Raw genomic sequence first — 12,079 nt, 5'->3', positions numbered from 1 at the left:
CCTAAGCCACAATGAAGAAGTCCAACTACCCTGAGAGTTTTGCGCTAGTGAGGCCACACATAGGTGAACCAATCATTTAACCCAAGCTGAGTCCAAACATCCTTCATACAATGTGTCAGACAAGGGGGTGAAGCCATCTAAGACCCTCCAGGCTGGATGATCTCCTAAATGAGTAACACGTGGGTGACGTCCGTCAACACTTGATGGAGCAGAGAGATTGTCCTGCAGAGCCATGCTCAAATTAGTGGTTCACAGTAGCATAGCATGAGGTTTGATGAAATAGTTAATGGTTATTCTTTAAAGCCACTGAGTTTTAGGGTAATTTTTACACAGCAATAAATAGCCAGAATATCTTCATTTTACAGAAGAGGAAACTGAGATTCAGAAAGCTCAAGATTTCCTCCCAAAATACATTTAACAAATGGTAGAAAATATTCAAAATTTAGATTGTTTTTGACTTCAGATTCTTTTCACTATGCCATACTACCTCAAAGCCAGATGCTGGATTTACTAGGAAACTTATTTACTATTATGCCACTTTGCCTTTATTCTACATATAGCAATAATAACAACAAAGTAGAATTATCATAACTAGGAGAGTGAGATAGACTTCAAGTACTCTTTGGGGTATATTTTCTTTTTAAAGCTTAATGTTGATATACTGAATTAATCTTTTTTATAGGTCAACTTACCTGACAGATAATTTTGCTGTTTTGTGTAATTGTTATCTAATCTACTAGTACAACATTTATCATTTTCATTTACCTATTAACTATATATTCCCTTGTAGAAATTGTGTACATATGCATGTATGTATATATTCAATTACTCATTTATTCATTTATTCATTCATCCATTCATTTGCTTCTCTCTTGCTGCTTAACTTTTCATGACTTTAGGACTGTTTCCATAATTAGATTAAAAACTAAAGAACAGACGTAGGGGTTTTTTTTTTTGTTGTTTGTTTGTTTGTTTTTTCCGTCCTTCAGATTTTAATGTGTGGTGCACAGAATGGCTCCCAGTTGGATTTCAGGGATTTTTAAATACCCTTAAATTTCATGCAGAGTATTGTGTTAATTCACAGACATGCATTTTTAAAGAGAAAAGTGTTTAAAATTTATATGCATTCTCAAATATAATTTTTTTAAAAAAATTAAGAGTCACTGCTTTTGAGCACTTAGAGTGTGGGCTAGTAGTAAATTCACAATAAATATTGATGATTTACCTTGTGGTTTAGAACCAGATATCCCCCTTAATATTTATGAAACTAACAGCAAATGTGTGAACTTGGGACTCTACTAGACAAAGTTTAGATTCAAATTAAAAAAAAGAAAAATAATAAATATGCAGCTGTAAAATGCTAGTAAAGTCCAAAGGAGGGATAGAAAAATAAAATATAAATTCACACATAATTTCTTCACTCAGAGATAACCCTGTTAACTTTTTACAGAATATTTTGCAAGTCTCTCTCACATCCTCTACATATATAGTTTACAAAAATATATTTATACTTTGAACAGATTATATTGCTATTCTTAGTGTTTGCTTTCTGAGGTATTCACTTCTTTATCACTCTAAAGCCAAAATGTATATCTTAGTAAAGAAGTCAGATATTAGGGTGAGTCCCTCCCTCCTGACCTTTCCTAACAGTTATGACTAGTTATGACCTGGGTTCCACCTCACCCAGAGTCTGAGATAGTAAGAGGGAGACCAAAAGAGATACCAGGAGTTCTATACCTTCTGTGGATCATGAGTATGTAAATAGTCTGTTTTTCCTTGATCTGATTGGATAAATAACTATAGAAAATATAATTTCTGAGTCCCTAAGAAAGGACCAGGCAAGAATATCCTTCTTCATGGCAGGTTTATCTGCCTGGTCTAACTCTCTGAGATAGATAGATAGATAGATAGATTTTTTTTTTTCCATGAATTACCTCTATATTAGGAAGTTGAGCCTAAACCTAAACCCAAAGCTGAATGGCCAACACCTGACCCCCTGACAGGTGGCTGCCAGTTCTAATTTCTAGGGTTGGAGCCTGGTTTTAGTGTCTGTTATAATGGCTTAGGTGACTCTCCTTAACTGTGACTTTGACATCACAACTGTGCCCTAAGTCTCATTTATTTTGAAGAATTAGATAATGTACAGCCCCACATGCCATGTATCATATCATTTAGAAAATGCCATTAACCCAAATTGGGGTTGACTTCAGTAAATCTCACTCCTACCCAGGCCTTAGATCTGGACTCAAGAGTTTTGAAATATTATCCCTTATTGAGACTTTTAGTTCATTTCCATAAGCCCACGTTGTTGCCAGTTGCTGGCATTGTCCCTGCCTCTAGTGAAGTTTCCAAGACTACTTGTGTGACCAGCATATATATGACAATCTGGGGATATTTCTAATTGGTAGAAGATTACTTGAGCAATTGTCAATCTGGAAGTTGTTGCAAGAGCATCAAGATACTCCTTAATGTGATTTAAGATGGAATTCATTCTAATTTGCTTCTTAGCCTTAGATCTTTCAAGCCTCTCTGAACTCTGTGAAGAGAGAGAATCTTAAGTATTACATTAATACTGAAAATTACTGCTCCTGTTACTTACCAAAGTGCGTATTTCAATTTTATGTCTCTATAAAACCTATTCTTCGCTATTAAAAACACTCTTTAATTTTCTATTTCTATATTTTACTTTATTTTTCTCATTCTAATGCTCTGAAGTATTTTAAAGTGATTATTTGCAATTAGGGAAAAACATTCTGAAATTTTCGTAAAGCTGAAAAACAGTCTAGTGCTTTTTCACATCTACTTTGATATACATTGGCTAGAGTGTTTTCTGATTGTTGTTGACTTCCTTAACTATATAGTCATACTCCCAGAGTCATTGCAGCAATTAAATAATATTCATCCATTCATTCATTCATTCATTCATTTATTCAACAAGAAAATTTTAAGTATCTACTCCATACCAGGCACTGTTCTAGGTTTGGGAATATAGCAGAGGAAAAAATGGACAAGAATTATGCCTTCATGAAGTTGACTTGACATATGAGGGGACTACAGATAATGAAGGAGAAAAATGCTAGAGAAAAAAATAATAAGGCAGGAAATGGGTGTTGGTAGAAATATAAGATGCAGTGGCCAAAAAAGGCTGAAGTAATAAGGGGACTTTTGATTACTGACTTCATGGAATTGTGGGAAGAAGCCAGGTCAATTCAGGAGAGAACACTCAAGACAGAGGGAAAAGCAAATGCGAGAAGGCACTGAAGGAAAAGCCACATATTCATGTAAATTTTACAGCCTTTTATACTCATTTCTGAAAGGTTATTATGACCACTGTTAGCAATGTCCAGTCAAGAGTTAAAATGAAGGAGGCTTAGACCAAGGTAGTGACAGAATACATGCTGAGAAGTGCAAATATTTTGAAGGGAGACCAATAGGATTCACTGACATACAGAATATGGGATATGAAAGAAAAAGAGGAGTGAAGAGGAACCACAGGGTTTTGACCCAGGTTACTGGGAAAATGGAGTAGTCATTAACAGAGATGGTAAAGACTGTGGCAGATCAGGGTCTTTAGGAATAATCAAATGATGGGTAGGCGAAAGGGTGAGTCATTAAAAAGAAAGCAATGGATGGAAGAAAAATGGAAATGTACACATGTAACCAGGACTGCCCCCAAATCCAGCTGCTTATATATATATTTTTTTTCTTTTATTAAATAACCAATATTCATTGAGTTCTTATAATGATCTGGGTGTTATATCATACTTAATCTAGTGCCTTAGTCAGGGTCCTGTCATGAAAACAGCAACCACGTCAGATATTTAAACAGACTGTATTTTATGTAGGGAATTGATTATGTAGTTGTAATCACTTATAGTTGCTGGGAAACTGGGATTTAAGAAAAACAGTCACATAAACTGCAAATTAGAAGTTTTCATGACCAGTTTCTGCCCCTAAATCTGAGAGAATAAAACATTACAGGAATGTAAGAGTAGATAGATACCATGAGTCAGAGTTAGGCAGCCAGGCTAGAACTTGTAGAAAACAATGCACAGTTTTCAGGGAAAAAAAATGCAGTAATGACTGGCCAGGTCAATAAGACCTAAGAGATTTCAAATTTCCTACTGTATAGCAAGTATTGAAAAGCACTGTGCTGGTTTTTAGATGTGTCAACTTGGCTAGACTACAATCCCTAGTTATTCAATCAAACAGCAATCCAGATGTTGCTGTGAAGATATTTTGTAGATGTGATTAAAGTCCTTAATGAGTTGACATTATGTTAGGGAGATTATCCTAGGTAATCTGAGTGGGCCTGATTCATTAAGAGCTGAAGTTGCCCTGAAGAAGAAGAAATCCCACCTGTGGAGAGCAGCTTCGGCTGATGTCCCAGAATCCCAGGGTTTGGTTTGCCCTTCCTGATGGCCTGTGCTATGGATTTTGGACTTTCCTTACCAGATTCCACAACCAATGAGTCTGGCAATAAATCTTTTAATATCCATCTCCTAGTGGTTCTACTTCTCTGGTTGACCCCTAACTGATACAAATGCTAACAGAGAAAACAGAGGAAGGGATGTGTATAGCAAGTGATAAGTCAGTGGGAGGGAGAGTGGGTAAGGGAACAGGGGAACGGAGGGGAGGCAACAATGAGCAGGTGGAACCTTGACAAATGAAGTAACTTGTGCCTCAATCATGGTACTTTTATCTTTTCATGACCTGCTCTGGAATTTGAGGTAGGATTTCTTGGTTAATACCCCTCATATGAAATCAGAGAGAAAGAGAGCTATGAACTGTGCTAGATTGTTATGTTAAAGGCCCCCAGTGATTAACACCTGGTAGTCACTGCCTGCTGTATGCTCCTTCAACACTGACACAGGGCTTGGCCACATCATTTTGCTTTGTCCAGTGGAACAAATTGAATGCAGTGGTCGCTTGGTAGGCATTGAGGATTGCACTCTTGTAATGGTACCTGAAACTGCATGTGAAGAAACCCAGGCTACTCTCCTTGAATGTGAATTGCTACAAGGAAAGAGAGACCCAGCTTTCTAACTATCTCTGCTGAGCCCAGCCCCCTAGCAGATCTACCAGCTAAATGTAGTTGCATGAGTGAATTCACACTGGAAAAATCACCCAGCCAACCCACAAAACCATGAACAAATAAAAGTGTTTTTATTCTACGAAATTCTGGGGTGGTTAACTGTAGCTTACTAATATACTGATATTCTTTGGTAATGCTGTATCTTTTGGGCACAATACCCAATAGTAATGGGTGAATACCAATTTGTAAAACTTTATCCATTTTTATTTTAAGAAATGTTATATGTGTAGTTTACTGTACAGGAATCATACCATAGTAAAGGCATTAAAAATAAAAATTTTTTTAATTAAAAAAAAGTAGTAACAAAACTTGTAAAAAAGAAGAGAAATATCTTCCAGTTTGCTCAATCATTTGAGGATTTATAAAGGTTAGACTATAAACTGCTTTCATTTCTTATCTGAAAAAATATGAATATTTGCTAATACTCATGAATATGAAGTATGAAATATATAACTATAAAAAATTATTTTCTGAAAATAAGTCATACAGTGGTCATTGTGGACTAAGGAAGAAGGAAAGGGCAGATGCCAATAACATTAGCAAATAGACAACGTTATGTAACTTTCGAGAACAGTACTGTGTAATAATAAAACCGCCTGCTGCCCAGTAGGGCCACAAAGTTGCTCTGCATGTCTGAGTCAGAGCCATTCAGAGGATAAAGCGCCTAAACTGTAACTAATTTCCTCTGAAGATATGGCTTTGCCTACTAATACGATCTGGAAAAGTACCAAGAGAATACTTTTACTGCTACTCCCAATATTGCCTGGACCACATTCACTGCATCTCTTTTTCCTTTGCACTCTACACATCTGAGAGTTAAATTCAGTTATGCAGGACCCAGTTGCACTATGTTCCTTTTGCTCCTGAATTTAGTGGCATATACTCTCAGAGCCATGCTTTCTCTTTAGATACGTAAAGGTCTCTGTCCTCTTAAAGTCCCTGCCTTTTCTACTATATTAAAACCCTGGCTGTCCTACTGACCAGCTGGCCAAATGGATATACAAGCCACCTTATCCCTTTAGTCTGCATGACCAGTTAATCAAATTTCAAACTACTCTGATTTTCAGGAATGAAAAATGGGCAGAAGAATGAATGTTAGTGCCCCATCCCCCAATCTCTTGTGTGTTGGAGTGAGAAGAACCTTCTCATGGTATTGTTCTTTTGGAAAAACTCTCACTCAATGGGAAAAACAAAAAAAGATGTTTCTACAATCTTTTCTCTATCCTTGTTTTAAATTACTATGCATCTACATCTTATGAAAACAGATCTTCAACACATTGAGAAAGAAAATATAATGAAGTGGTTAAATTACTGGGCTCTAGAATCAGATAGACAAGGACTTACCAGACATGGTGGCCACGGGCAAATTATTTAACTTCTCTAGTCTTTAGTTTTCTCTTATGAAAACAAACAGCAAGCTTGTTGTGATAAGTAAAGTAAGGCAGTTGTTACAAAGCTCAAGGCTGAATTTGTGGCATGTAGTAAGTGTTCAGTATCAGTCACTGTCAATAGTGGCCATGCTTGCTATGTTCATGTGTTCGCTTGAAGGAGTAAACAACAACAAATAATACCCCAAATCCCAGTTGGTCCAGTAAATTAGTAGTATTCTATTAGTAATTTTATCAGTAGTCTTTATCAGTAACTTTTTTGCTGGCCAATTTCCTAGTCTCAGATAGGAAAATGTCACTTTTTCTTGTCTGTTGTAGAAGGTAATTCTGGATGGATCTGGTGAGCTTCACCTCCGTGGGGCTGAGGCTGAGTCATTCATCAAAGGCTGTTAGAAGTCGTGTGTATCTGCTCTAACAGCAGCAGCGTCCCTGCTCCGGGTGACCTCACGTTGCACTACTGCTCACGGGTGTTAAAAGTGCTCTCTCTGGGGCATGGCTTTTGTACACAGACCCTTCAAGCAAGCAATAAAATGCCTTGACAAAACTGGGCACTCTGAAACTGAAAAACCCAGTGTGCGCCCTGAAAGTTGTTAATAATACACACGCAGAATAATTGCATCACAGAGCAAATGATAGGCTGCTTGGGCTTATGCAGCTTAAAAAAGCTATATGTGTGTGGGGAAAAAATCTGATTTCTAAGATAGAGTTCTTTTGTATAGAGTAAAGCTGATGTAGTGAGACAAGCATTGAATTTGGTGTCAGGAGAACTGGGTGGTTGCAGGCTCAATTCACATGGGAATTTGCCTAATGGTTTACTTCTTTGTGTCTCAGTTTCCTCATTAGGATACTGGAGATAATCTGACCTATCTGAGAGTCTCTGAGAGGTAATGTAAGTGATAAAATGATAAAACTTCTCACTGTAAATGTTAAATAATGTTATAAGAATCATATTTGCATAGGGAACTTGTTAAAATACCAATTCCTAGTCATTTCTCCAGAGATTCAGTCTTAGATCTGGGGTGAGACCTACAAATCTAAACATTCAACACGCATTCTACAGACCCTCAGACCCTCTGCGGGTTATCTGTGGACCATACTCTCAGAAACCTTATCATTTCTGTATATTGTATACTTTTGAGTTATTTAGTACTACTAATGGTCAGGAAAGAAGAAAATGTACCAAATTCCCTTTTCTAATGTTTGAAAATGAACAAATATGAAAACCCTGAGAGAAACGTATGGATTCAGAATGTCCCTTTTCTCCCCACTATTTTCAGCATAATTTTTCTTATCAAGAATAAAGCAAGGGATGAAAGCATTAATTTGCCAATAAAGACAGGTTCTACTGCCCTAACCCTCATAATATCATGTGCTTAAATATACTTAAGGTTTAAATGTGCACAGAAAGACCAAGAAAGAGAACAGAGGATGATATGAACCAAATTGATCTTTGTTTTGGTTTGAATAAGCTAAACAGCACCCCTGACCTGTGGCTTCTTCTTAACCATACAGCTCTAGCCTCAAACATAACTCGTGTTTCTCTTAATCAATACCAAAGACTTAGGACAAAACAATAAATAGGGGGAAAATCAAAAGTTGAAAGGTTATCTCAATGTTTCTACTCTCCCAAAACCAGGTTCTGAGCCTTAGCTGTCATTGTACAATAGAAATATGGGTTGTTGTTGGTTTCCAGACACCACTATTACAAACACAGACAATCTCCACCACCCCTGTTACCGGGACAACCTTTACAGAGATGGAATTAGCATCTTCCTCTGGGTTTCATTTGAAAGGTGTTTAAAGGACTCTTGTCTCTTCCACTTACCTATCACCCACTGATTCCATATAACTGCTTTTAAAAGGCTAAGTACTTATAATGAATTGAGTTAAATATATGTCTTATTTCATATCAAGAGAAGTCAGATACAGATGACTGGATAAAGAAACTGTGGTATATATGTACAATGGAATACTACTCAGCCATGAAAAAGAATAAAATAATGCCATTTGCAGTGACATGGATGGATCTGGAGATCGTCATTCTAAGTGAAGTCAGCCAGAAAGAGAAAGAAAAATACCATATGATATCACTCATATGTGGAATCAAAAAAAAAAAAAAAGGCACTAATGAACTTATCTACAAAACAGAAACAGACTCACAGACATAGTAAACAAACTTATGGTTACCAGAGGGAAAGTGGTGGGAAGGGATAAATTGGGAGTTCAAGATGTGCAAATACTAACAACTATATGTAAAATAGATAAAAAACAAATTTCTTCTGTATAGCACAAAGAATTATATTCAATATCTTGTAGTAACCTATGATGAAAAAGAATATGAAAATGAATATGTGTATGTATATGTATGACTGAAACATTATGCTATACACCAGAAATTGACACACTGTAGCTGACTTCAATTAAAAAAAAAGTCAGATAAACAGAAATTTACTGAGTTCCTATTTCTTTTAAGAAGTTAAATGGTCATTAGAGGCTTAAATTATGTTTTTTAAGGTTTTGTTTTAGATAATGTAGACTAGTTTATTTCAAACCAACTCCCCTGCTTAGAACATCTAGAAAAGTTCAGACAAAATAATAAAATAATATCTGTGTATAAGCCTTGTTTGTAAGCTACCAAAGAAGTAAGGTTCATCAGACTAAAATCACAAAGATGAAGGAAACAGAAATATGAAATATGAACCTGACACTTAGGGCAACTTTTTCCCTCAAAGCATTTGCTGATTTGAAAGTGGTAGCTGAAAGGCTAAGAAAGTGAACAGAAATTTTGGCAGACTTGCTGGCTGGGGAAACAGATCAGAGATCACTGATATCAGAGGAGTCCCAAAACGGGATGCCAAAAACTTACACCCCTTGAATAAAGGTCAACCAGAAATATACCAGCCCTCCTCAAATCTTCTAAATCCCTGTTTCCATTAAGGTTACATGCCCTCAATCTAGGATCTTACAGAAGAAAGCTTACAAAAGTCTACAACCCCACTAGTGTAAGATGACATTATTTAGAGCCTCCAAATATCTCTAGAAAATTTCACCTAATATTTCCAACCAATGGGTGGTGGGTTAATTGAGTGTCTGTACAGAAAAACAATGACTAGATCCTTACTTCATGACCTATACATAAAAACTATGTTTAATAGGGCTAAAAGTGAAAGGCAAAGCAATAATGTTTATAGAATATAACATAGAAGCAATAACTGTCCAGGAGGACATCTTTGACTACACTAACATTAAAATTGCTCTTAAACCAAAGAAACCCTTTGAAGAGAGCAAAATCAATGTATGCAGTACATTATAAGCTTAAATATTAAAGCTTATCATTTTAAAATAGAGGAACTTGTGGCCAAATAATGTAAATAATTTCTATATCAAAAAAAAAGTCAGCCCAATAGAAAAATGGGCAAAAAGTCTTGAACAGGCACTTCATATGAGAGGATTTCTAAGTTGCCATCATCAGAGAAATGGTATAAAAAAAAAACTGCAATGAGCTATCACTACACAGCTACTGTAACAGCTAAAAATTGAGACGACTGACAATTGTACTGTTGCCAAAGATGTGGAGCAATGAGAACTATCACGCTGGAAGAAGTATAAATTGGTACAATCCCTGTAAGAAAACTACGTGGAAGTAACTATTAAAGTGAACGTGGGAATACTTTATGGCTCAGCAATCCCAGACCTAGGAATGGGTGCATATGTGAACAAAAGACATATATGTATAAGTCGAGGATGTCTGTTGCAGCATCGTTTATAATTGCCCCAACATGAGAAGTAACTCAAATGTCCATCAACTGAGGAATAGATAAACAAATCGCAATATATTTATACAATTCAGGAAATACAGAGCATGGAGAAAAATAATCTCTGTTACATACAACAGCCTGAATGCATCTCATACACATAATATTGAGTGAAACAATTCAGATTTTTAAAAAATTCTATTACTTGGTTTGTATGAAATTCAAAATAGGCAAAGTTAATCTGTGGTGTTAAAATTCAAGAAAATTGCTATCCTTGGGAAAAGGGTGTTTAATATTTTGAAAGTGTTATGTGGGAGCTCTGGTTCTTTGTTGTTTGTTCTCAACTTGAGTGGGCATTTCATGGCTGTGTTTCTTTGTGATCATTCATTGAACTATACACTTGTGACTGTATTTTCCTCTACCTATATTAAACTTTAATTTTAAATGTTAATATTAAGTCTTTGGTGAAAATAACTAATTTTTGTAGTGTCTTTTTTTTTTCTTACTTTAAATTGTCAGTTCCCTGAAGAATTCAGGTAGGGCCTCTTACAAGAATAATTTGGCCATAACCTGCAACTGAATTAGGAGGATCTTTAGGGCTAGTACCAAGGAGTTTGTTTTTTTCAATTCTCCTTAGGTGCATTTTGGCAACCAAGATTGAAAACTACTATACAAGGGTCTCCAACTCTTTCTCAGTTGCATTTATATACACAAAACTTTTTTTTTTTTTTACCATTTGACACTCAACAGTTATATTTATATTTATTAATAAGCAAATATATATGTGAAAGCATACATACTATTTGCCTCTTTCCATAAAGATTTCTCTAAGCTCACTTTTTGCAAGAAAAGAAGATAATTAATCTTTGAGTACAAATTGAATTACTTGTGCTCAAAAGACTTTTTTCTTCATAAATGATTATATACAAAATTTAGGTTTCTGTTTTATTATACTTAATAAGTTGAGCCTCTTATCTCAATATAAATTTCACTGGGATTCCTCAGGCATTACTTAAAATAATAAAAGTAGTAAAGCTTAAATAGTAAAGCTTATAATTTTAAAATAGTAAAGTTTATAATACAGTAATTTGGGGAACTTTGTCACTGTCACTCTATCTGGATGGGAAAAAAATAATAATTGAACCTGATTTATGTAGGCCTTTAGAGAGATACTTTGGGCTAGATGATACTGTTCAAAAGTATTTAACATATTATTATGAAGGTAGGAGGAATCCCAAGATTTCCCCTCCCTCTAATGTACATGCTTAATATAGCCCCAGGGACTTTAAATTATGTACTTACAGAGATGAAAGATGTGATTCCTGTGATTAGGCTACATGAGCCGTATGGCTCAGCTGACTTTAAGAAAGGGAGGTCACCCAGGTGGACTTGACATAATCATGGGAGCCTTTAGCAGTAGAGAGTTTTCTCTGGCCAGTCACAGAAGAAGTTGTCAGGGAGATGCAGCCTGGCTGACCTGGAGGCAAGCAAACACCCGTATTGCTGAACTGCCATGGAAGGGAGTGCCCTCAAGGAGCTGAGAATGGCCCTGCTGGCAGCCAGCAAGGAAAGGGGGATCTCAGGCCTCCAATACTGAGGAAAAGAATTCTTCCAACAATCAGGGAGCTTGGAGGAGGACCTCAAGCCACAGATGAGAACTGTAGCCCCTGCAGAAACCTGCGTTTCAGCCTCGCGCTACCCTCAACAGAGAACCCAGCCACGCCAGGTCCAGACTTCTGGCCTACATGACTGTGTGACTTAATAAATGGGTGTGGTTTTAAGATGCTAAATTGTAGTAATTTATTACATCACATTAGAAAACTAATAGAGACTTAGGACTT

The sequence above is a fragment of the Camelus dromedarius genome, chromosome 14, assembly GCF_036321535.1.
Source record: "Camelus dromedarius isolate mCamDro1 chromosome 14, mCamDro1.pat, whole genome shotgun sequence".
Lineage (NCBI taxonomy): Eukaryota > Metazoa > Chordata > Mammalia > Artiodactyla > Camelidae > Camelus > Camelus dromedarius.
This window is presented reverse-complemented; position numbering follows the sequence as displayed.